Raw genomic sequence first — 24834 nt, 5'->3', positions numbered from 1 at the left:
AGGAATTTACAAGCCATTCTTTGCTCCCTGGGGTACACAAAACAAAATTTGGAAAGAAATGTAAAACCAGCCAGGGTGTCTGTAAGAAAGCATAACCATCTCATTTTTATTTCCCGAAGTGCTGTCATATATTAGAATTTTCCTAAATGCAGAGTTAAATTGGTCCCCTCCCCCATTTTAACATAAAACTGCTACCTAAGGCTCTTCTCCAGATCATCTGTGCTTTTGCACACAGCTCCGTCCCATCGGGGCGAGGTGGGGAAGAAGAGGGACACCTTCACTCTCTTGCCTGAGTCCTCTGGTGCTGAATTCCGAACCCGTCTTCAGAAAAACAGTCCTAGAATATCGGCATTAGAAGTGGCCTCCGGGGTCACCCTGACCCTCTTTTCACACAGGCCCACCCAGAAGGTTCTGGGACTTACCCAGGGTCACTCAGCAGTCCAAGTGCAAGCTATGGAAGTACTCGGAGGAGGAAGAAGTGTGCTTTACCCAGCAAGAAGGCGCCACTTGAGAAAACAAAAACAGCAGACTCTGGGGCAAGGAAGATTGGGGAGGGTTGAGAGGAGAAGGGAAAAACAGACACAGACGCGCCGGGCCGGTGGAACTCAGCTCCGGGAAGGCTGTGGACCTGGACCCTGGGGCTCCCTGCTGCCTGGGCGCCTCTAGCCCGGCAATGGGCGGTTCTGCGGGGACCGACGGCCCCATTTCCTTCTTGCCTCGTGATGTGCGAGGGAAGAAAGAAGGCGGCAACTGCAGGCCCGAAGCTCCCCTCGCCCAGCGGCCCAACCACAGTGCTGTCGTGTCGGGGATCGGTCTCCAAGGGCGCCCCCAACCCCCTGCCCACGCCGAGATCACCCCCGTGCCAACCTCGAGGCCTCGGCCTGCGGGACTCCAGATGCCCCTGCCTGGAGGGAGGGAAGGGAGAAGAGAATACAAATTAATTACGAAGGAAACCCAGGTGTGAAAGGCACCCGCCGCGGAACTGGGCGTGCAGCGGGGCGCGCGGTGGGGCCTCTGCTCCCGTCCCCGTCCCGCGGCTACTCAGTTGCCGGCTCATGGGAGGCTCGCGACGGAAAATAAATCCCCTCAGAGTGAACCTGGGAAGCCGAGAGGACCCAGCCTGGGATCTCTGGGGGAAATAGGGGCAAGTTTACCACGGTCTAATTAAGCCACAGCCCTAGCGTGAGGACCCCGGCGACCCGGCCGGGCTGGAGGATGGACCGGAGTGCCCCCCACCCCAGGCCGCGAACCGGCAGCGAGAAGCACACTCTCCGCCATCCCCGGCCCCGCCGATCCCGCCTCTGCGGACTCCGCGTTTGCCATGCTCCTTCCCGGGGTCCAGGGACCGGAGCTGCGGTGCACGTCTTATTGAAGGGGAGAGCTTTGGTTCTTTTCCTCCCTCCATCCCTCCCACTTTCCGCTCAACAGATGGTAAGCAAGACTCAATTTTCTCCAAAAAAGCCCCTGTTACCCCTTTCTGCAAGGGGCGCGTGCCTAGGTTCACAGGGAGCTCTCTTGTCAGCCCCAGAACAATCCTAAACTCCAAATGTTCTGTTTGCTCTCGAGGTACCCCTGGGATGCAGCGTCTCCTCCGCGAAGCCTTCCCGAGCCTCCCTGCCCAGATCAGTTGCTCATTCTTGAAGCTCACCGTGCCAATTAATGAGCCATTGTCATTAATGTTGCCCCCCCCCACCCCCGAGTTCCTGACCGCCTAGCATTGCTGAGCACAAAGGGGACGATCTAAATTATTTGTCTGATGAATAACAGCTTCGCACCCCGGGAGCGGGGATAGGGGATCTTGAAGGCTGTTAACTTATCAAATCAAGTCTTTCTCAAGAGTTTGGGGGACTGTTTTCTTCCCATTTCTTTTCATTCCTTCTTTACAATGAATGCTTTTTATAAACACTTAATTTTTTTAAGTGAATGAATTTTAAGTCTTTATTAGAGGTCTAAAAAGCATAAAACCCGTCAACTATGTATTTTTCTGGCATGTTTTCTCAGTCATGGTGAAATTAGTTGAAAACTTCTCCCAGCCTGAAATACCAGTAACTGGTTCCACCTCCCACCCTAATGTAGAAACCTCTTCAGAACACCTCGGTTTTCAGCCAGCATCTGTTTCAATTTTTCCAGTGGAAGAGGAAGAGGAACCACTACCTCACAAAACAATCCATTCCACTTAAGGGCATCGTTATTTGTTCAAGCAAGGTCTTTCTTTTCTAGAACCCCTTTATGTCCTTAGTAAAAGATAGTGGATTTGAGAGTCATTTGCTGAGATTTTCATATGAAAGATGGTCGTATTTCCATGTGTTCAGTTTCTTTATCCAGAAACACAAAGAATTCACTGTGCTTTGGCTCCTACATTAAAACTACTATTTGTGGGGGGAAACTGAGCAAAAGCTAAAGTTTTGAGAAAGCCTCTGGATTCTGTATTCATTACACACAATCCAGGGTGGTCCACAGGCCTTGCTTTGAGACCCACTTGGAAAGCCTTGGGTTCAGACTACACTGGTGGTAAAACTCTTGTGGAATGGTTGTAAGAGTTTTGTGTTCTTGGTTTTTTTAACCAGATAAAAAGCTTTTTTTTTTTCTTTTTACCATTTTGTTTTTATAAGCTAAGATAAAAAGTATTTTTTAAAAAGTTAAATCATTTAATTCATCTTTCGTTGCTGTATTTCTTGGCATAAAAGTTATGTCTTACCTATATTAGTCATCTAAACCACTCATCATATAAAACTAGGAACTTAGATGTCTTCTCTGGAAAATATTCGTGTAGATTCCACTGTTTAATCAGAGAAGCAGAAAGAAGGAAAATCCCAGATATTTGGCCATTGCCTTCCAATTGGAATCAAGATAATGTGTTCTTTTGCGTTACCCATCTAATGCATTTTTTGGCAAATTTATATCGCAGTTTGTGTGGTTCCCATTTGATTTAGTCTTTATATAGCTCTATTAGCTTCCTTCTTTGCCATTGTTACAGATTATACTGGTAAACCTTCTCTCAAATTCTACCAGCTTGCAAATGTAAATGTTGGTTACAAGAGCAAGGTCAAGATCAGCACAAATTAATCACAACCGCTGTGAAACATCTGCTTTATTGATGGTACTTCAACAGCATCATTTTCCACATATATCAGGAATTATGACTTTATGATAAAGTTGCTCTTGTTGCTAGAGGGAATCAAGTGCAAGAGTTAATAGATTGGATTAAGAGACAAGACTAATTGCTAGTCCTAGTCCTGACATTGAATTTAGAAGCCCACATACAGTAAAGATTACTAGTGAAAATTTAGCTGAGAGAAGGAAAGGAATTATAGTATAATAACTATCATTTCAAAATTTTAGCTTTTTGAGTAACTTTTAAAAATTTAGTTTTTTTAACCTTGATTTTACTTTTATCTTGATTTAAGATATCTGTCATTCAAACCTCCAGCAGTTTGAGAACTTATTTACTCTAATACTGATACTATATACTACAGTTCAGGGTAAGGGATTGAATTATTCTCTGCTACCACCACCTATGAGGTCCAGTGTATAATTTGAAGAAGGCTTACAGGCAATTGTGAGCAGGAATCCGTGCTCAACTTTGGGAACCGGTATTCTAGTACAGTATATTCAAAATGCATACTTAATGGGTCACTTTTTTTTGTTACTTTAAAATAAAATATTCTTACACTAAATGAGATGAAGTTTGAGAAGCATATTATTAGTTGTGAGAGCCAAACACTTATTATGTGAGAGATATCTATATTGTATTTTTCAAACTGATTCCCTTACTTCTTATTTGAGACACAAAATGATATTCTAGAAGGAGCATAGGCTTCGGAATTGATAATCTTAGGGTCAAATCCTGGCTCTGCCATTTCTTAACTATGTGATCTTGATTAAAGTTACTCAGCCTCTCTGAATCTCAGTTTTCTTACCTAGAAAATGGGGATCAGAATATGAAGATTTACTATCATGTATTTGGAGTGCTTAAATATGGGGGCTATTAGTACTATACAATTTTGCTGTTACATAGTGGTCATATTTTCATGAGGCTACCTAAATTTTTACTCTGCTATTGTATACTAAATAGTTGCCACATTTCATATTTAAAAATGAAGTCATTGACAAGGGACCCTTATCTGAAGGTGCCTGGCCAAGAGATAAAAATGAAGTCATTGCGACCACTGTCCCTTCCATCTGTTTGAGCTAGGCATCATTTTTGTGTTCTCACAACTTAACAAATGTGAAACAATTTACTCTGTAGTGTTGCTTGGTAAATCACTTTTTCACGTTCAGGGTATTTTTCAGTCTTGTGGATGAGAGGTCTTGACAATAGTCATTAAAGATATGATAGCATTTTCACAAGAACAAGGACATGTGCCTTATGTCTCTTTGCTGAGATCCAGTCTGGGTGGACTAATTTTAACATTTTTCTAGATCGACACTAATATTTCACTAGGAGAAGTCACTATCTGCCTAGGTCGGATCTGATTAAGTCAGTACCTACTTTCGCTAGTAAAGACCACCTCAGTTATACTATCTGATTAATGGGAGGATGTGATGTTGTATAGTTCAAGGAGGATGGGATAGAAGTCAGCCAGTCTGGGTTTGCTGGATGGTGACTTTGGTTAAGTCACTTGAAACTCCAAACTGCAGATTATTATTATCTAGTGGAGACATATTACATATCTGTTTAGCTTACTCCCATTAAACCAGACATCATTTAAAAAGCAGTGTTACAGCTCTTTTAGAATTAGTCTAGCAGGTTTTCCAGTTTTCGCCAGAAAACTAAAGAAATAAAAAAAAAAAGAGAGAGAGAGAATGAAAATCCACTTAAATGTGAAGCTACCCTGAATTCTACTTAATGGGCATGAGCTGCAGGGAAGTGAAGCGAGGGTGGCACAAATTGCTGTTTCCACAGTTAGTATCAGGTCTCTTATCCTTTTCTCTCTCTTTTTTTTTTTTTTTTTTTTTTGAGATGGAGTTTCACTCTTGTCGCCCAGGCTGGAGTGCAATGGCGCAATCTCGGCTCACTGCAACCTCTGCCTCCCAGGTTCAAGCACTTCTCCTGCCTCAGCCTCCCAATTAGCTGGGATTACAGGCACCCACCACCACGCCTGGCCAGCTTTTTGAATTTTTTAGTAGAGATGGGGTTTCACTATATTGGCTAGGCTGGTCTCGAACTCCTGACCTCAGGTGATCCAGCTGCCTCAGCCTCCCAAAGTGCTGGGGTTACAGGCGTGAGCCACTGCACTCGGCTCTCTTATACTTTTTACAATGTGGGCACCTTGCTGCCGAAAGTGTTGGTGTTTAAATATACTACCCTCGATTTTTGTGCAATATAGCCTCTAAATGCAAGTCAGCTATTTCTTTTTTTCTTTTTCCTTCCTTCCCTTCTCTTTCTTTCTTTCTTGTTTTCTTTCTTTCTTTTGCTTTCTTTTCTTTCTTTCTTTCTCTTTCTTTCTTTTCTTTCTTTCTTTTCTTTCTTTCTTTCTTTCTTTCTCTCTTTCTTTCTTTCTTTTCTTTCTTTCTTTCATTCATTTCTTTTGACAGAGTCTCACTCTGTCACCCAAGCTAGAGTGCAGTGGCATGATCATGGCTCACTGCAGCCTCAACCTCCCAGACTCAAACAATCCTCCCAAGTAGCTGGGATAATACATGTGCACTGCCACACTGGGCTAATTTTTGTAGAGACAGAATCTCGCTATGTTGCCCAGGCTGCAAATTAGCTATTACATCTATAGCTCAACCAAAGGAAAAGCTAGCTATTTAGATTAATGGAGATATGGTATGCCTGTATACTGTAAAGGCAAATTTAAAAAATTGTGTGGCTAATTTTTATTGTATTTGAGTTTTACCTTACATGTTTCTTTAGAGTCTAACTCTTGCACAAGATGCAATTTCCATTGTAATATCTGCCTTACCAGGGTTGTTCTGAGAATCAAGTGATATATGTTTAATTGCTTTGCAAAACTTAACAGTGCTATGAAATGTAACTTGTTTCTGTCCTCTGTACAAGACTTGGCCAGGAATTCATTCTAATAGATTTGCTCTTATTTGTTTTGTGTTTTCACACAGAAAGGGAATTACAGATAAGTATAGAACAACAGCCATGATGATGATGATAGGAGCTTAGAAGGTGAATTGACCACTTACCACATGCCAGAAAATGTGCTTAGTCTTTTAAGAAGATAATCTCAGTTAGATACTTCTTTGTGGGGAGTTCCTCCTCTAGATTTTCTATCATCTAGGCCCTCCTGGAGTTACCTCACTTCGGATTGGGAAATCTCCGTGTGTGTGTGTGTGTGTGTGTCTAGTGCTTTTATTCTTATAGAGCTGAACTAGTAAGTGCTAGGCAGGGAAATATTTATTTCATACTCAACATGTTTCCATGGTGAGGAATTTTTATTAGAGGAAGATGTAAGCTTCTTCCTTTGCCCCCGCCCCCTCCACTGAGGGCAGGAGAGTGACTTATCTGATTGAAGAGTTTGGCAGAGGGAATTGGGCATTTGCGGATTAGCCACTCTTGTACATTTTGGGCATGACTACTTGCAGAGAGGATACATTCTGGTTTTCAGTCTCCACCATGCTGTGACTTAGCAAAATATGCTCTGTATCTCTGGGTGAGATATGCACCTGTTTAGTGCTGCCTATGGCTGGGTAGGTAAATCTGACTAGCTCAGCAACTATTAGCAAGTCCACTTGATTGTATATCTTTAATTCAACTTTCACCAGAAATAAAGCTAATATTTTCAATCTCTCACTTCTGTGTCTACTTTTAATTGGTTCCAAATTTAGATGGGAAAGAGAAGGGTTATGAATTAACTACTTAAACGCCCGATAAGGGGCAGTATAAGGGAGTGGTTAAAAGCACTGGTGTGGAAATGAAATTGCCAATTTCAAATTCTGGCTCCATGACTTATTAGCTGTGTTATATTGTGCAAGTTACTTAACCTCCTGTGCCTTAGTTACCTTATCTTTAATTAAAAAAAAAATTTTTTTTTGAGACGTCTCACTCTTTTACCCAGGCTAGAGTGCAGTGGTGCAATCATGGCTCACTGCAGCCTCAACCTGCCAGGCTCAAGTGTTCTTCCCATCTCAACTTCCCAAGTGGCTGGGACCACAGGCACACACCACCATGCCTGACTAATAAGACGAGGTCTCGTTACGTTGCCCAGGCTGGTCTCAAATTCCTGAGCTCAAGCAATCCTCCCTCCTCAGCCTCCCAAAGTGCTAGAATTATAGGCATGAACCACCATGCCCAGCTTAATTTCCGTATCTTTACAAGAGGGACAATAATAGTCCCTATTTTACCTTCGCTGAGTTGGTGAGAGGATTAAATAATTTAAAGCATATAGAATGTTTCTAACAGTCCTGGGCACATAATAAGCATTAAAAAAAACTGTTAGCTATTCTCATATCAACAGCCCAAGGATATAATCTAAATATTTGCAAATAATTTGCACTCAGCTTCTTTTTTTTGACGACAGGGTCTCGCTTTGTCACCCAAGCTGGAGTGCAGTGTTGCAATTTTGGCTCACTGCAACCTCTGCTTCCTGGGCTCAAGCAATCCTCCCACCTCAGCCTCCTGAGTAGCTGGGACCACAGGCTTTCACCACCACGCCCAGCTAATTTTTTGTATTTTTGGTAGAGACAGTGTTTCACCACGTTGCCCAGGCTGGTCTCAAACTGGACTCAAGCAATCCACCCACCTCAGCCTCCCAAAGTGCTGAGATTACAGGTGTGAGCCACCATACAGAGCTGCACTCAGCTTCTAACTTTCTTCCTGCAGTGACTGAATGTTTACATCTCTCCAAAATTCATATGTTGAAATCCTAACCTAGGGCCTGGTGCAGTGGCTCACGCCTATAATCCCAGCACTTTGGGAGGCCGAGGCGGGCGGATCACAAGGTCAGGAGATCAATACCATCCTGGCTAACACAGTGAAACCCCATCTCTACTAAAAATACAAAAAATTAGCTTGGCATGGTGGTGGGCGCCTGCAGTCCCAGCTACTCGGGAGGCTGAGGCAGGAGAATGGCGTGAACCCGGGAGGCGGAGCTTGCAGTGAGCGGAGATTGTGCCACTGCACTCCAGCCTGGGTGACAGAGCAAGACTCTGTCTCAAAAAAGAAAAAAAAAAAAAAAATCCTAACCTAATTCTGAAGTGATGGTATTAGGAGGTGGGGCCTTTGGGAGGTGATTAGGTCATGAGGATAGAGCCCTCATAAATGGGATTAATGCCCATAATTTGCTTGACTGTAGTAACCACTATATATATCACTATATATTGGCTTGACTATAGTAACCACTATACATATATTTTGGCTTCCCAGGGTCACACTGGAAGAAAAAGAATTGTCTTTGGCCACACATAAAATACACTAATACTAATGATAGCTGTTAAGCTAACAAACAAACAAAAAAAATCACAAAAAAAACTCATAATGTTTTAAGAAAGTTTAAAAATTTCTCTTGGGCTATATTCAAAGCTGTCCTGGGCCACATGCGACTCCCAGGCCACAGGTTGGACAGGCTTGATGTATTTCAAAACATCACGTTGTATACCTTAAATATAATAAAAATAAAATATGGCTGGTCAAGCCGGGCGCGGTGGCTCATGCCTGTAATCTCAAAACTTTGGGAGAGCAAGGTGGGTGGATCACCTGAGGTCAGGTGTTTGAGACCAGCCTGGCCAACATGACGAAACCCTGTCTTTACTAAAAATACAAAAAACAAAACTAGCCGGGCTTGGTGGCGGGCGCCTGTAATCCCGGATACTCCAGAGGCTGAGGTGGGAGAATCACTTGAATCAGGAAAGTGGATGTTGCAATGAGCTGAGATCGTGCCATTGCACTCCAGCCTGGGCAACAAGAGTGAGACTCCGTACCAAAAAAAAAAAAAAAAAAGGGCTGGTCTCAGTGCAGTGGTGTTTAACATTAATTGACACAACAAGTTATAGAGTTATAGATTCCTTTTTCTTTTCTTTTTTTTTTTTTGAGACAGGGTCTCACTCTGTCCCCCAGGCTGGAGTGCAGTAGCATGATCTTGGCTCACTGCACCCTCTGCCTCCTAGCTTCAAGTGATTCTCCAGCCTCAGCCTCCCAAGTAGCTAGGATTACAGGCATAGGCCACCACAGCCGGCTAATTTTTGTATTTTTTTGTAGAGACAAGGTTGCTCCATGTTGCCCAGGCTGATCTCAAACTCCTGAGCTCAAAGCCATCCACCTGCCGTGGCCTCCCAAAGTGCTGGGATTACAGGTGTGAGCCACCACACTGGGCCCAGTTATAGATTTATTTGTTCTGTCTTCACTCCCAGTGATTCACTTGACTAGCCTTAAAATATAAATAGGCCAAGTGCAGTGGCTCATGCCTGTAAACCCAGCACTTTGGGAGGTTGAGGTGGGAGGAGTACTTGAGCCCAGGAGGTCAAGACCAGCCTGGGCAACATGGTGAGATTCCATCTCTACAAAAAATATAAAAATTAGCCAGTGTGGTGGTGCACGCCTGTAGTCCCAGCTACTCAGGAGGCAGAGGCAGGAGAATCGCTTGAACCTGGGAGGCAGAGGTTATGGTGAGCCAAGATCGCACCACTGAACTCCAGCCTGGGCAACAAAGCCAGACTCCATTTCAAAAAAAAAAAAAGGCCGGATGCAGTGGCTCATACCTGTAATCCCAGCACTTAGGGAGGCCAAGGCTGGCGGATCACCTGAGGTCGGGAGTTTGAGACCAGCCTGACCAACATGGTGAAACCCTGTCTCTACTAAAAAATACAAAAATTAGCCGGGTGTGATGGTGCGTTCCTGTAATCCCAGCTACTCAGGAGGCTGAGGCAAGAGAATCACTTGAACCCAGGAGGTGGAGGTTGCAGCAAGCTGACATCACACCATTGCACTCCAGCCTGGGCGACAGAGTGAGACTCCATTTAAAAAAAAAAAAAGCCAGGCGTGGTGGCTTATGCTTGTAATCCCAGCACTTTGGGAAGCCGAGGCGGGCAGATCATGAGGTCAAGAGATGGAGACTATCCTGGCTAACACAGTGAAATCCCGTCTCTACTAAAAATACAAAAAATTAGCCGGGTGTGGTGGCAGGTGCCTGTAGTCCCAGCTACTCAGGAAGCTGAGGCAGGAGAATGGTGTGAACTTGGGAGGCGGAGTTTGCAGTGAGCCAAGATCACGCCAGTGCACTCCAGTCTGGGTGACAGAGTGAGATTCCGTCTCAAAAAAAAAAAAAATGTTAATTCACTGGTTATTAGAATAGGGGCATTCTGTGCGCTAAATATACTTTAATTATATAGTTAAATATAGTTTTTTTCTCCCATTTCTCTACTTGCCACAATCTGCAGAAATGAGACTCACAGTGACATTCCTTGGGGGCACTTATCAGGCTAGTCCATAGTGATCACCCTTATTTCAGAGTCGCATGGCATTTTGTCTGTCCTATACAATTTAGCAGTTAAATTTGTGCTGTCATATGTAGTAGGATGCTAGATAAGGTAGACTTTTGGAAAAAGAATTATCTGAGTGGCTCGTAGGGTGCAAATATGTTGCAGTAATATTTGGGAAATGGTGCTCAATATTTTATTATGAAAAATTTCAGACACAGAAAACATGAATTTTGTTACAAATACCTATATAGTTACCATTCTGCCATGAACACTTTAATACATATGCTTTTATTTATTTACTTATTTTTAGTTTTTATTTTTTGAGATAGAGTCTTGCTCTGTTGCCCAGGCTGGAGTGCAGTGCCCGCAATGTCAGCTGACTGCAACCTCCGCCTGCCAGGTTCAAGCAATTCTCCTGCCTCAGCCTCCCGAGTAGCTGGGATTACATTACAGGTGCATGCCACCATGTCAACTAATTTTTTTTTTTTTTTTTTTTTGAGACGGAGTCTCGCTCTGTCACCCAGCTTGGAGTGCAGTGGCGCGATCTCGGCTCACTGCAAGCTCTGCCTCTCAGGTTCACGCCATTCTCCTGCCTCAGCCTCCCGAGTAGCTGGGACTACAGGCACCCTCCAACACGCCCGGCTAATTTTTTTTTGTATTTTTAGTAGAGACGGGGTTTCACCATGTTAGCCAGGATGGTCTCGATCTCCTGACCTCGTGATCCGCCCGCCTCAGACTCCCAAAGTGCTGGGATTACAGGCATGAGCCACTGCGCCTGGCCGTCAACTAATTTTTGTATTCTTAGTAGAGATGGGGTTTCACCATGTTGGCCAGGCTGGTCTCCAACTCCTGATCTCAAGTGATCCGCCCACCTCGGCCTCCCAAAGTGCTGGGATTATAGGCATGAGCCACTGCGCCTGGCCTAATACATATGCTTTATTACATAACCGATCTATCCATTTATCATTTGATCCATCCGTCAGTCCATCTTACTTTTCTGATGCATTTCAAAGTAGAGTGTTGCAGTAAAATTTTGAAATGCTAACATTCTGCTGGGTATAGTGGCACATGCCTATAATCCCAGTACTTTGGGAGGCCAAGGCAGGATGGTCCCTTTAGCTCAGGAGTTCGAGTCGAGTCTGGGCAACATAGAGAGACCTCATCTCTACAAAAATTAAACAAAATTAGCTGGGTGTGGTAACAGGCACCTGTGGTCCCAGCTACTTGGTGGGGCTGAGGTGGGAGAATTGCTTGAGCCCTGTGGGTTTGAGGCTGCAGTGAGCTGTAATCACACCACTGCACTTAAGCCTGGGTGACAGCAAGACCCTGTCTCAAAATAAAAGAAAGAAAAAGGCCGGGCGTGGTGGCTCATACCTGTAATCCCAGCACTTTGGGAGGCCAAGGCGGGTGGATGATGAGGTCAGGAGATCGGGAGCATCCTGGCTAACACGATGAAACCCCGTCTCTACTAAAAATACAAAAAAAAAATTAGACGGGCGTGGTGGTGGGCGCCTGTCCCAGCTACTCGGGAGGCTGAGGCAGGAGAATGGCGTGAACCCGGGAGGCAGAGCTTGCATTGAGCCGAGATCGTGCCACGATACTCCAGCCTGGGTGACAGAACAAGCCTCCGTCTAAAAAAAAAAAAAAGAAAGAAAAAGAAAGAAAGAAAAAGAAAGAAAGAAAGAAAGAAGGAAAGAAAGAAAGAAAGAAAGAAAGAAAGAAAGAAAGAAAGAAAGAAAGAAAGAAAGAAAGAAAGAAAGAAAGAAAGAAAGCCGGGCGCGGTGGCTCAAGCCTGTAATCCCAGCACTTTGGGAGGCCGAGGCGGGCGGATCACAAGGTCAGGAGATGCAGACCATCCTGGCTAACATGGTGAAACCCCGTCTCTACTAAAAATACAAAAAAATTAGCCGGGCGTGTTGGCGGGCGCCTGTAGTCCCAGCTACTCGGGAGGCTGAGGCAGGAGAATGGCATGAACCCGGGAGGCGGAGCTTACAGTGAGCCGAGATCGCGCCACTGCACTCCAGCCTGGGCAACAGAGCGAGACTCTGTCAAAAAAAAAAAAAAAAGAAGAAAGAAAGAAGAAAGAAAGAAAGAAAGAAAGAAAGAAGAAAGAAAGAAAGAAAGAAAGAAGAAAGAAAGAAAGAAAGAAAGAAAGAAAGAAAGAAAGAAAGAAAGAAAAAATGCTAACATTTGATTCCTTTCTTGGAATTTCTTGTGACTCTTTGATTTCCTCTTCAAAGGCAGAAGCCATATGGCAGAGCAGACAAAGTCTGGAGCCTGACTGCCTGGGCTTGAAATCTAGCCCTGCCACCTACTAGCTGTGTGACCTGAGCAACCTTACTGTGACTTAGTGTTCTCATCTGAAATGAGAGGATTATAACAGTTCCTACCTTGTGAAGTTGTGGGACTAAGTGAGGTAGTTACAGGCAAGGCATTTGCAACAGTGCTTGGTGAACAAACACTTGTAGAATGCTAAGTGGCACTAGGCACTTTATGCATATCAACTCATTTAATTGTCACCAAAACCTTATAAGGTAGTACTATTATTATAAAATGTAACGAATATTAAGTTATTATTGTTTGCTTTAGCAGAAATTCATAGAGGAAAAAGTCTCTGCTTAGTTTGCAGTGGCACAATTGTCACTCATTGTAACCTCAAACTCCTGGGTGTAAGCAATCCTCCTGACTCAGCCTCCTGAGTGGCTAGGACTACAGATGTGCACCACCACACCCAGCTAATTTTTAAATTCTTTTGTAGAGACAGGGTCTTACCCAGGCTGGTCTTGAACTCCTGGCCTCAAACCATTCTCCCACCTCAGCTTCCCAAAGCATTGGGATTACAGATATGCACCACTGCACCAAGCCTAGTTTTTTAGTTTTAAAACAGGCATTTTGAAGTTCATGACAAAGAGAATACTTTGGAAAAGAAGGCTTTTTGAAAGTAACGGCTCTTTGCCTATCAAAAACCAGAGTACCCAGAGTCAAAGTTTACGTCATTAACAATTGATTTGGAACAACAGGTGAAGAGTTTCGCCTGATCAAATTATATAACGATGCCTGGCCTTGGGGAGGAGAGAGAGAAAGAACTGGGGAGAAGTTGATGACGGTATCTGGAACTTGCCCTATTCCAGGCTGATTTCCACAGTTGGGACAAAAGTACCTCTGGATTTGACAGCGAAGGAGAATTGTGCTTTCCTGTGACTATTTGGACTGGGGCTTGGGGGTAGAGTAAGGTGAGGTAGCTCTTGATGTGCAATGCCTTTTTTTTTTTTTTTAACCTCATCCCTCTCTCCAGTTCAGACTAGAACTTGTCATTCACTGCCTCAGGAAACGGAGGCCATAAGAAACAAAATAAGTTAAATTTTTGGCTTTCGAGCACTAAAAACCAAAGACCTGGCCAAAAAGTAAAAATAAAAACACCTAAAATCCCAGCACTTGGGGAGGCTGAGGCAAGCAGATCACTTGAGGTCAGGAGTTCAAGACCAGCCTGGCCAACATGGCAAAACCCCTTTTCTACTAAAAATACAAAAAAATTAGCCAGGCATGGTGGCATGTGCTTATAGTCCCAGCTACTGGGGAGGTAGAGGCAGGAGAATTGCTTTAATGCAGGAGGCAGAGGTTGCAGTGCACTGAGATCATGCCACTGGACTCCAGCCTGGGCGACAGAGCAAGACTGTCTCAAGAACAAACAAAAACAAATGAAAAACATGTTTGATAGAGTTATTTCTGGTTCCAGAGAAGACAGAAATTCTCTGGACTGAAAGAAAGTCCCAGGCAAACAGTTGGTCACCCTACTTGGGAGGGTTCTGTTTCCAATTATACTTGATATTTGTAAAATAAATGCAGTATTGTTATGTTATATTAAGAATTCAGCATTCTACTAATAAATGCAAGGCTTGGCAATCTGTTAGTGTCCCTGCTACATATGACATAAATAGCTGGAACTTCCAAAATTTTTAGGAGCTGCACTTGCTGACTTGAGTTGACTATAATTTTCAATAGTTCCCTTTTTATTTTCGAGACAGAGTCTTGCTCTGTTGCCTAGGCAGGAGTGCAATGATGCAATCACAGCTCACTGCAGCCTCGACCTCCAGGACTCAAGCAATCCTCCCATTTCAGCCGCCTGAGTAGGTGGGACTACAGGCATGTGCCATCACATCCAATTAATTTTTTATCTTATTTTTTGTAGAGAAGGGTCTCATTATTTTGCTAAGGCTGGTCTCGAACTCCCAGGCTCAAGCAATCCTCCCACTTGGCCTCCTGAGTAGCTAGGTCTACAGGTGCACACCACCACGCCTGGCTCATTGTTAAATTTTTTATAGAGGTGAGGTCTCACTATGCTGCCCAAGCTATTTGTTCCTATTTTTTGCTTTTTAATTTAAAATTATTATTCTAAGCACTTTATATGAGTAAACTATGTAAAGGATAATTCATACATACCACTTTCCATTTGTTTTGTATAACCGTGATTATTTGCCCCAGGAAACCGGAAGTGATTATAATAAATATAAGCAACATGGAGTTATAGTTAAGAGCATAGGATCAGGAGCCAGACTGCTTGGGTTTGAATCCTAGCCTTGCCCCTTATTAGTTGTGTGATGTTGGACTAGTTCCATTTCTTCATCTGCAAAATGGGAGCTAAAATAGTATCTGCATAATAAGATGGTTGTGAGGATGAAATTAGTTAATATATGTAAGGTGCTTATAATGATGCCGGGCACATAGTAGGCACTCAAGGATTGTTAGGTGATTTGCAAGTTTTGTTTTGTTTTGTCTGAAATGGAGTCTCGTTTTGTCACCCAGGCCAAAATGCAGTGGCATGATCTCAGCTCACTACAACCTCCACCTCCTGGTTCAAGGGATTGTACTGCCTCAGCCTCCCAAGTAGCTGGGATTACAGGTATGCACCACCACGCCCAGCTAATTTTTGTATTTTTGGTAGGGATAGGGTTTCACCATGTTGGCCAGGCTGGTCTCCAACTCCTGACCCCAAGTGATCTGCCCACCTCGGCCCCGCAAAGTGCTGGGATTACAGACATGAGCCACTGCGCCCAGCCAATTTGCAAGTTCTTTTGCCTTGCTAATGAAACCTAAAAATTTATCCACACTTCTTTATTTCCCTAATTAAAACTTCACTAAGAATTGAGAAGGTGGGTGAGAATATTTTCTGACATGACACATTGTTTTCCCCCTCTAACTTTTTTTTTTTTTTTTTTTTGAGACGGAGTGTCGCTCTTTCACCCAGGCTGGAGTGCAGTGGCGCGATCTCGGCTCACTGCAGGCTCCACCCCCCGGGGTTCACGCCATTCTCCTGCCTCAGCCTCCCGCGTAGCTGGGACTACAGGCGCCCGCCACCCCCCTCTAACTTTTAATAGGACTGTCCTACGGACTGAATTGTTTCTTCCAAGTTCCAGCCCCCAAAGTGACTGTATTTGAAGATTGCATCTTTAGGAGATGATTGAAGATCATAACAGTGAGGCCTTAATATGATTAGACTGGTGGCCTTATAAGAAGAGGAGGAAATCTCTCTCTCTCTCTCTCTCTCTCCCCCCTCCTTTCCCCCTCTCCCCGTCCCTCCCTCCCTCCCTCCCTCCCTCTCTGCATCCAGCAAGGAAAGGCCATGTGAGGACACAATGAGAAGACAGCCCTCTACAAGCCAGGGAGAGCTCTCACTGAGGCCCAACCTTGCTGAATGTTGATCTGGGACTTTTGGCCTCCAGGACAGTGAGAAAAGTAATTTCTGTTGTTTAAGCCATCCAGTCTATGGTATTTTGTTATGGCAGCCGAAGCTGACTAAAATAGATTATTAATTAATAAGTAGTAAAGACCTGGGGAAAACTCTTAGAGTTGCATTTATTGGCCAAAGAATGGCCAAGTTTCTTCCCCTCCCTGAGCTATACAAAGGTACCTGATGACTGGGAAGAATGATGAAGTGGAAAGAAGACCTGACTTCTTGGCCCAGCCCTGCCCCTCACCAGCTGAGTCATCTTGGGCATGTCTTGTAACTTCTCTACTCCTCAATTTTCTCCACAGTATAAAATGAGGCATAAGAGATTAATATATTGATCTTTGTATAAAAGGGTTGAGCTACATGTTTGAACTGATGACAAGGCTGAGATGAAAGAGGAGCAGCAATATAGACTAAAGACCAAGAACTTAGAAGACAAAGTAGTTGGAGCCAGAAGCAACTGCCATGAAAAGCCCCTAGGTCTTTCCAGAGAGGTTGAGAAGGGTACTGGCTTTTCCACAGGAGGTGGAATGGGGGATTGAGTCAATCCCACCAGGTCTTAAGAGGCAGGGAGACCTTGGCTGTCATTTGGGTTACCAAGAGGTTTTGGCTATATGCTCCCTAAATCATCTTCTAGCTCTTGGGTTCTGTAATTTCATGATTAAGGGGAAGAAGAGGGGATGAGAAAAGAGGGAAAGAGGGAGGCTGAGGACTCATTTGTGCTAGAAATGAAATATATAACTGGTCTCCAATTCTCCTTTACTGCTGTAAAATACAGGGGTCTGTCTTTCTTCTTTCACCTATGTATTTCTCCACCTGTCCATGATACTCATTTTAACTTGATTGGGGTGCCCTGTCTGGGTCTTCAGCACTCCCTTGGATAGCCTTGGTCCTGTAGGTCATGGGAAAATGCTGTCCCTCTCACCTGTCTCATCTATACCTGCAGGGTATGTGTTCAATGAGGCTAACCTCTCAGATAAATGTTGGGTTCTAGCTCTGCTACCCACTACCATGTGCCTTTGAGCAAGTCACTTAAGCACTCTATGCTACATATCATTTTGCTTTTAAAATCTATTAGGTAGTGATAAACAAAACACATACCTCATATGGTTTTGAAGGATAATTAGAAATTCTCTTTAAATTTTGAGTCCTGTGGGAACAGGGACCATATCTTTCTTGTTCTCATGCTTAGCCTGTAGTAGGTTCTCAGTAATTGTTTTTAGAATGAATAAAAACGGCTTAGCCTGGTGCCTGAAGCATAGTAAGTGCCCAAGAAAAGTTGTCTCTATATATATCTCCTTCTCTAGTGATCATCAGTTGTTTTGCCTACCCAAAAGCTAGTGTAAGTTTATTCTATTTTTTTGAAACAAAGTCTCTATCTGTTACGCAGTCTACAGTGCACTAGGGTAATCACAGCTCATTGCAGCCTCAAACTCTTAGGGTCAAGCAACCCTCCAGCCTCAGCCTCCCAAGTAGCTGGGACTAGAGGCATGCACCACCATGTCAAGCTAATTTTTTATTTTTTATTTTTTTTGAGACGGAGTCTCGCTCTGTCGCCCAGGCTGGAGTGCAGTGGCACAATCTCGGCTCACTGCAAGCTCCGCCTCCCGGGTTCACGCCATTCTCCTGCCTCAGCCTCTCCGAGTAGCTGGGACTACAGGCACCCGCCACTGCGCCCGGCTAATTTTTTGTATTTTTAGTAGAGACGGGGTTTCACCGTGGTCTCGATCTCCTGACCTCGTGATCCACCTGCCTCGGCCTCCCAAAGTGCTGGGGTTACAGGTGTGAGCCACCGCGCCCGGCCGTCAAGCTAATTTTTAAAACTTTTTTTTTTTAGAGACAGGATCTCACTATGTTGCCCAGGCTGGTCTCGAACTCCTAGGCTCAAGTGATCTCCTGCCTTGGCCTTCCAAAGCACTGGGATTCCAGGTGTGAGCACCAAGCCTGGCCTGCCCAGTATCTATTTGTGCATTTTCTAGTCATAAGGCCTCCATTTTCCTTTGTAAAACTTCTCCTTTCTCCTTCTCAGTTGTTGTGATTATGGGGGCTGACTCCATAGACCCACTCTAGGAGGTGATACGTGGCCCACGCCTGGCCCAGCTGAGGCCAATAAGAGGCCAAATGTTTTTCTGGATCTAATGTGAAAGGGACATTGTCTTTCTATCGAGATTGCCAAGTTGGTAAAAAGTAAGCCTGAAGCTCCTGGTGACCATCTTGTCCATGTGGGAGGAATCTTCCCAGGAGTAAAGCCAAGAGAAAAGAAAAGCAGACTTGAGGGAAGGAGGGAAATGGATTCCTAATGATTTCCTTTAGCATCTGAATTCAGCCAAAAATAAGACAGTCTCTGTCCACAAGGAGCTTACAGATAGGTAAAGACGATGTGATCAGGAGGGTCAGGCTGCCATGGAAACACTAACACAGGCTACATAGCCAGAACTTTGGTGAGTGTAGGTAGGCTTCTGGGCAGGCAGGGAGAGACATCTACATAGAGATGGAAATGATTAATACGAGTTAGCCAGAAATGGGGCAGCGTGCGAGAAAGGGGAGAAAGGAAAACAATGCAGAGATGAAAAACAATAAAACAATGGCTGAAAAGCAAAATAGTATGGTGCTTTCAGGGAATTCAATATGACAAAAGCATACACAACATTTTCCCAAACATGATCTCATTTAATCCGACACTTTGAAATCTTGCACAATAAAAACAATGACCAGTTAGAATGTGTTCAGGTGTAAGTTAATGAAAACCTGTTTACTAGTGACTTATGCAATGAAGACATTTAATTACTTAGAGGTAGGCAATCCAGAGCTGGTACTTTGATTCTGCAATGTCATTAAGAATCTGGGGGCTGGGGGTGGTGACTCACATCTGTAATTCCAGCACTTTGGGAGGCTAAGGCAGGTGGATCACCGGAGGTCAGGAGTTCGAGACAGCCTGGCCAACATGGTGAAACCTGTCTCTACTAAAAATACAAAAATTAGCTGGGTGTGGTGGTGCAGGCCTGTAATCCCAGCTACTTGGGAGGCTGAGGCAGGAGCATTGTTTGAACTCGGGAGGCAGAGTTTGCAGTGAGCTGAGATCATGCCACTGCACTCCAGCCTGGGTGATAGAGTAAGACTCTGTCTTAAAAAATATATATATATGTACATATATGAGGGCCGGGTGCAGTGGCTCACACCTGTAATTCCAGCACTTTGGGAGGCTGAGGAGGGAAGATTGCTCGAGTCCAAGAGTTTAAGACCAGCCTGGGCAACATAGTGAAAACCCATCTCTATCCCCCAAAAAGCCAAACAAAACAAATTAGCTTGGTGGGGTGGTGTGTGCCTGTGGTGCCAACTACTCAGGAGGCTGAGACAAGAGGATCATTTGAGCCTAGGAGGGGAGACTGCAGTTAGCTGTGATAGTGCCACTGCATTCCAGCCTAGGTGGCAGAGTGAGACCCTGTCTCAAAAAAAGAAAAAAGAATCTGGGCTCTTCCTAACTTTTTGTTTCACCATTTTTGGCTTTTGGATGCTTATTATGCATGATACATATTACTTGTGGTATATAGAATAATGGCCCCCCAAAATACCTATATTCTAATACCCGGAATCTATTAATATATTACCTTACATGCCAGAAGGGACTTTGTAGATTTGACTGAGTTGAGGATATTGAGGGATGGGAGCTTGGTAGCTCACGTCTGTAATCCTAGTACTTTGGGGAGGCTGAGACGGGTGGATTGCTTGTGCCCAGGAGTTGGAGACCAGCCCGGGCAACATGATGAAACCCCATCTCTAATTAAAAATAAATAAATAGGCCAGGTGCAGTGGCTCACACCTGTAATCTCAGCATTTTGGGAGGCCGAGGTGGGTGGATCATGAGGTCAGGAGTTCAAGACCATCCTGACCAATACGGTGAAACCCTGTATCTACAAAAAATACAAAAATTAGCCAGGTGTGATGGTGCGCACCTGTAATACCAGCTACTCAGGAGGCTGAGGCAGGAGAATCGCATGAACCCGGGAGGCAGAGGTTGCAGTGAGCCAAGGTGCCACTGCACTCCAGCCTGGGCAACAGAGTGCGACACCGTCTCAAAAAAAAAAAAATTAGCTGTGTGTGGTGGTGCATGCCTGTAATCCCAGCTACTTGGGAGGCTGAGGCAGGAGAATTTTCTGAACCTGGGAGGCAGAGGTTGCTGTGAGCCGAGATCGTGCCATTGTACTACAGCCTGGGCAACAAGAGTGAAACTCCATCTCAAAAATAAATAAATAAATTTAATTAATTAATTTTTTTTTTAAAAAAAGAAGCAGAGGTTAGAGAAAGATTTGAAGACACTGTGGTGCTAGCTTTGAAGATGAAGGAAGGAGCCATGAGCCAAGGAATGCAGACAGCTTTTAGAAGGTGGAAAAGTTCTGACCTCCAGAATTAAAATACAATATATTTGTGTTTTAAGCCATTACGTTTGTGGTAATTTGGCAATAGGAAACAAATTTCTCAGCAATGGTTGCAAGACAACTGTCACAGCTCCAGGTGTTATTTTCATAGCCAATGCAGGAAGAAGGGTTAGACGTTTAAAAGGCAGATCCATGCCACATTCATTCCTTTTGTCAGGGAAGCAAAAGCATTCACAGGCATCCTGCCAGCTGACTTTCCCTACAAATCATTGAGAAGAACTTGGACAGAATGGCCACCTCTAGCTGCAAGGGAGGGTAGGAAAGTATTCACTTTCCAGTCTGATTTGTTTTGTAGATGGGTCAGTCCCTTATTAATGAATGCATAAGTAGGTTGTGCTGAAGTGTAGAACATCAGAGCATGTGACTGCAGGTGCCCTTCATCTGGGAGGAAGGGCCGTGGGAAAGTCTTGGTCCTATGTGCTAAGTGTCATTTGCCCTTGGCACACCAAGGCAGAGTGATTGAGTGCCTCAGAAACTGGGCTTTTCATAAGCGGGGGTTTTGGTATTTTTGGAAAGTAAGAATGGATATCCTTCTCTAAGGAGACCACCTGAGAGAGACTTTGGTTAGGGAGGGCTGATGTGCGCCTCCAACCAGAGTCAAACGGTCTCATGCTCTCTCTGAGTTGATTCCTCCCTTCAGACATTTGTGGAGAGAGTGAAGCCTGCTCCAAAATGATAAGGAGTGAAAGCTGAGAAATTATAACCAGAGGAACGCTCTAGAGAACACAAAAGAGGGTCAGAACTGGAGTGGAGAGGGAAGGCAGAAGTAAAACCATGTCTACTATTAAGGATACAATGCAGAGAAAGCGAGGCATTATTTTTATCAGCATTAACCTGTTTGGTAGCTCTCATGTTAGGGGACAAGCTCCCATTAGTGAAAGGCAGTGATAAGATTGGTGATCATAGTCAGAAAGCTTGGGTAGACTCTTTCACATAGGATAGACATCCAGGCAAAGGATCTGACAATTGCAGCTTTTGGCAAAATATCAGAATCTTGCTGTGGTGAACTAGGAGGAATGCACAGCACTGGGGATAGCGAAGAGTGACTTTGGCAGGGAAACAAAAGCTAAACAAAAAATGTAAGTTGCCTTGGGTAGGGATCACCCTCATTGATACTGGCCAGACCAAAAGACTGCCCTGTTAGTTCTGGTTGTTGGAGAGAAGTTTGTTTGTTGGAGCAGAGTTTCTAGAGATCTTTGTAGAGGAGCACCATCCTTGATTCCCGCCCCCACCTCCCATGGATTTACTTACATATATGCATAGATATATATGTGCAAAGATGATCACTGCATCAATGTTTGGAAATTTTAAAAAAGCAGAAACAACCTAAATTACCATTTGAAAGCCTTGGTTAAATAAATTATGCTATATCCATACAACAGAATACTCTGAGGCCATTTATGTTTATATGACTGATGTGGAGTAAGTTCCACGTTAAGGGACTTTAGCAAGATGCAGAGCAGTGTATAGAACTCAAATGGAACAGCTTCCATCGTGGGGGCTGTTGTCGCTGGAGGTGAGGACCGAGGTTTGGGGGAGGAAGGAAGACATATTTTTGCTTGTTTTGAATTTTGGTTCTTTTTGAGACAGTGAGACAGTCTCACTCTGTTTCCCATGCTGGAGTGCAATGGTGAGATCTTGGCTCACTGCAACCTCTGCCTCCCAGGCTCAAAGGATTCTCGTGCTTCAGCCTCCTGAGTAGCTGGGACTACAGGTGTATGCCACCATGCTGGCTAACTTTTGTATTTTTAGTAGAGGTGGGGTTTTGCCATGTTGGTCAGGCTAGTCTTGAAATCCTGGCCTCAAGTGATCCACTTGTCCCAGCCTCCCAAAGTACTGGGATTACAGGCTTGAGCCACCATGCCCAGCCTGAAAATAATTTTTAACCAGATATATTGTGCCAGTTATTTATTGCTTTATAACAAATCATCTCAAAACTTACAGGCTACACTAATATTGTATTTGGTTACAATTCTAAGGGTCAGAAATTAGAGCTGAACCCAGCTGGTCATTTCTCGTGTGCGTGCCTGGAGTCACTCATGTGGCTGTAGTCATCTGGTAACTAGATGCGAGCTGAATGGCTTATGATGACCTCACTTAAATGTCTAACTGTTGATGCTGGCTGTCACCTGAGACATCCGTCTCCTACAGGTTAACCTGGGCTTCTTTGTACGATGCCAGTGTTCAAAGAGAGCAAGAGCAGACGCTGCAAGGTTTCCTGAGGTCTAGACTCCAGAGGAGCTCATACAACACTTCTGCCACATTCTATTAGTCAAAGAAAGTCATAAGGCCAGCCCTGATTCAAGGATTGGCAAAATAGACTGCACTTCTTACCGGGAGGAGCTGCAAAGAATTTGTGGCCACTTTTAATCCACCACTTGCACATGTTGCTTTTTCCAATAAAAGGTTCCACTTAATTAAACAACAAAAAAAAGCTGGGCATGGTGGCTCATGCCTACATCCCAGCAGTTTTGGAGGCTAAGGTAGGTGGATCGCTTGAGCCCAAGAGTTCAAGACCAGCCTGGGCAACATGGTGAAACCCCATCTCTACAAAAAAATACAAAATTAGCCGGGCGTGGTGGTGCGTGCCTGTTGTCCCAGCTACTCCAGAGGCTGAGATAGGAGGATCAACGTAGCCCAGGATGATCGAGGCTGCTACTGTATGTACTCCAGCAAGGGTGACAGAGGGAGATGCTCACACACACACACATACACACACACACACACACACATACACACACAATGAATGCTATTTGTAATACATTCACAGGATCACAGGATTTTAAGAATTGGGTAGAACCTTTGAGATTATTATGAAACCCCCAAAGTTTATAAGTAAGGAAACTGAGGGCCAGAAAGCTGAAGTGTCTTGGAGAAAGTAACACAGTCAGTAGCAGCATCAGGAAGAAAACCAGGTCTTCTGACTTCTAGTCTCGTACTTTTAATTCCACAGTAGGGTTTTCTTTTTCAAACAAAGCTTATTAGTGATCTTTGATTAAGAAAACTTGACAGCAATTTTGTAGTCCTACTGTTCTTCTAGTTAAGAAATTAAGATTCTATTAACTTCAAAGATTCTTTTTATTACTATTATACTTTAAGTTCTGGGATACTTGTGCAGAATATGCAGGTTTGTTATATAGGTATGCATGTGCCATGGTGGTTTGCTGCACCCATCAACCTGTCATCTACATTACGTATTTCTCCTAATGTTATCCCTCCCCTTGCCCCCCACCCCCCAACAGGTGTGTGATGTTCCCCTCCCTGTGTCCATGTATTCTCATTGTTCAACTCCCACTTATGAGTGAGAACTAACTTCAAAGATTCTATCTCAAACAAACAAATGAAAGAAACTAAAGAAATAGTCCAAGCAATTCTGAGAAAAGCAAAACAGAAATCTATCTTATCTAATCTCAGTGCTGGTTTTTCTTTTTTTTAGGAAATCTAGTCTTAGTGTATCTGTGGAATGAATAATTTACTGAATCATAAATACATTGATCAAAATTGCTTTACAAAATTCTTTAAATTAGTCTAGGTTATTTTTCCTTTTGGCATATTTTTAAATCCAAAACATACTGCCAAGTATATTTAAGTAATCCTTATTGCTCCCACTGAGAACTTAGGAATTCTCTAACAGCTCTGCTTAGTCTTTAATTAATATAATCTTGATTATTAACTGTTGAATTAATGAACTTAAAGTAATTCAACAACTGTTTATTGTGAACCCACTGATTCAAAATACTGTGCTGAAAACTGTAAAGAATATAGGAAAGAAAACATGAACCCTCCTCTTAAGAAGCTTAAAGTCTAGTTGCAGGCAAACATGTATAGACCTAATTACAACACAAAGAGGAATGAATTAGATGCCATAAGGGAGATATTAGCAAAGCGGAATGAGGGTATAGAAGAAAGATTATAGTAATGCCAACTGGGCAGGGTGGGAAAGGCTATACCATTATTTGTGGCAGAAAGGAGGAATGGAAAGACTTTCTTTTTTTTTTTTTTTTTTTTGAGATGGAGTCTCGCTCTGTCGCCCAGGCTGGAGTGCAGTGGCACAATCTGGGCTCACTGCAAGCTCCGCCTCCCGGGTTCACGCCATTCTCCTGCCTCAGCCTCCCCGAGTAGCTGGGACTACAGGCGCCCGCCACTACACCCGGCTAATTTTTTGTATTTTTAGTAGAGACGGGGTTTCACCGTGTTAGCCAGGATGGTCTTGATCTCCTGACCTCGTGATCCGCCCGCCTCGGCCTCCCAAAGTGCTGAGATTACAGGCGTGAGCCACCGTGCCTGGACAAGACTTTC

At 44.0% G+C, this 24834-nt stretch overlaps 1 non-coding gene across 1 annotated transcript; it reads left to right on the top strand.

The window, feature by feature from the left end:
- The first annotated feature begins 4716 nt into the window (after window positions 1-4716).
- LOC129459063 (U7 small nuclear RNA) lies at window positions 4717-4778 on the top strand. Its single transcript, XR_008649875.1, has one exon. It is a non-coding gene; the product is annotated as a U7 small nuclear RNA (small nuclear RNA).
- The last annotated feature ends 20056 nt before the right edge of the window (window positions 4779-24834 follow it).

Source organism: Symphalangus syndactylus, chromosome 19 (assembly GCF_028878055.3).
Source record: "Symphalangus syndactylus isolate Jambi chromosome 19, NHGRI_mSymSyn1-v2.1_pri, whole genome shotgun sequence".
Classification (NCBI taxonomy): domain Eukaryota; kingdom Metazoa; phylum Chordata; class Mammalia; order Primates; family Hylobatidae; genus Symphalangus; species Symphalangus syndactylus.
The sequence above is the reverse complement of the archived record's forward strand: the minus strand, read 5'-3'. Positions and strand labels throughout refer to the sequence as shown.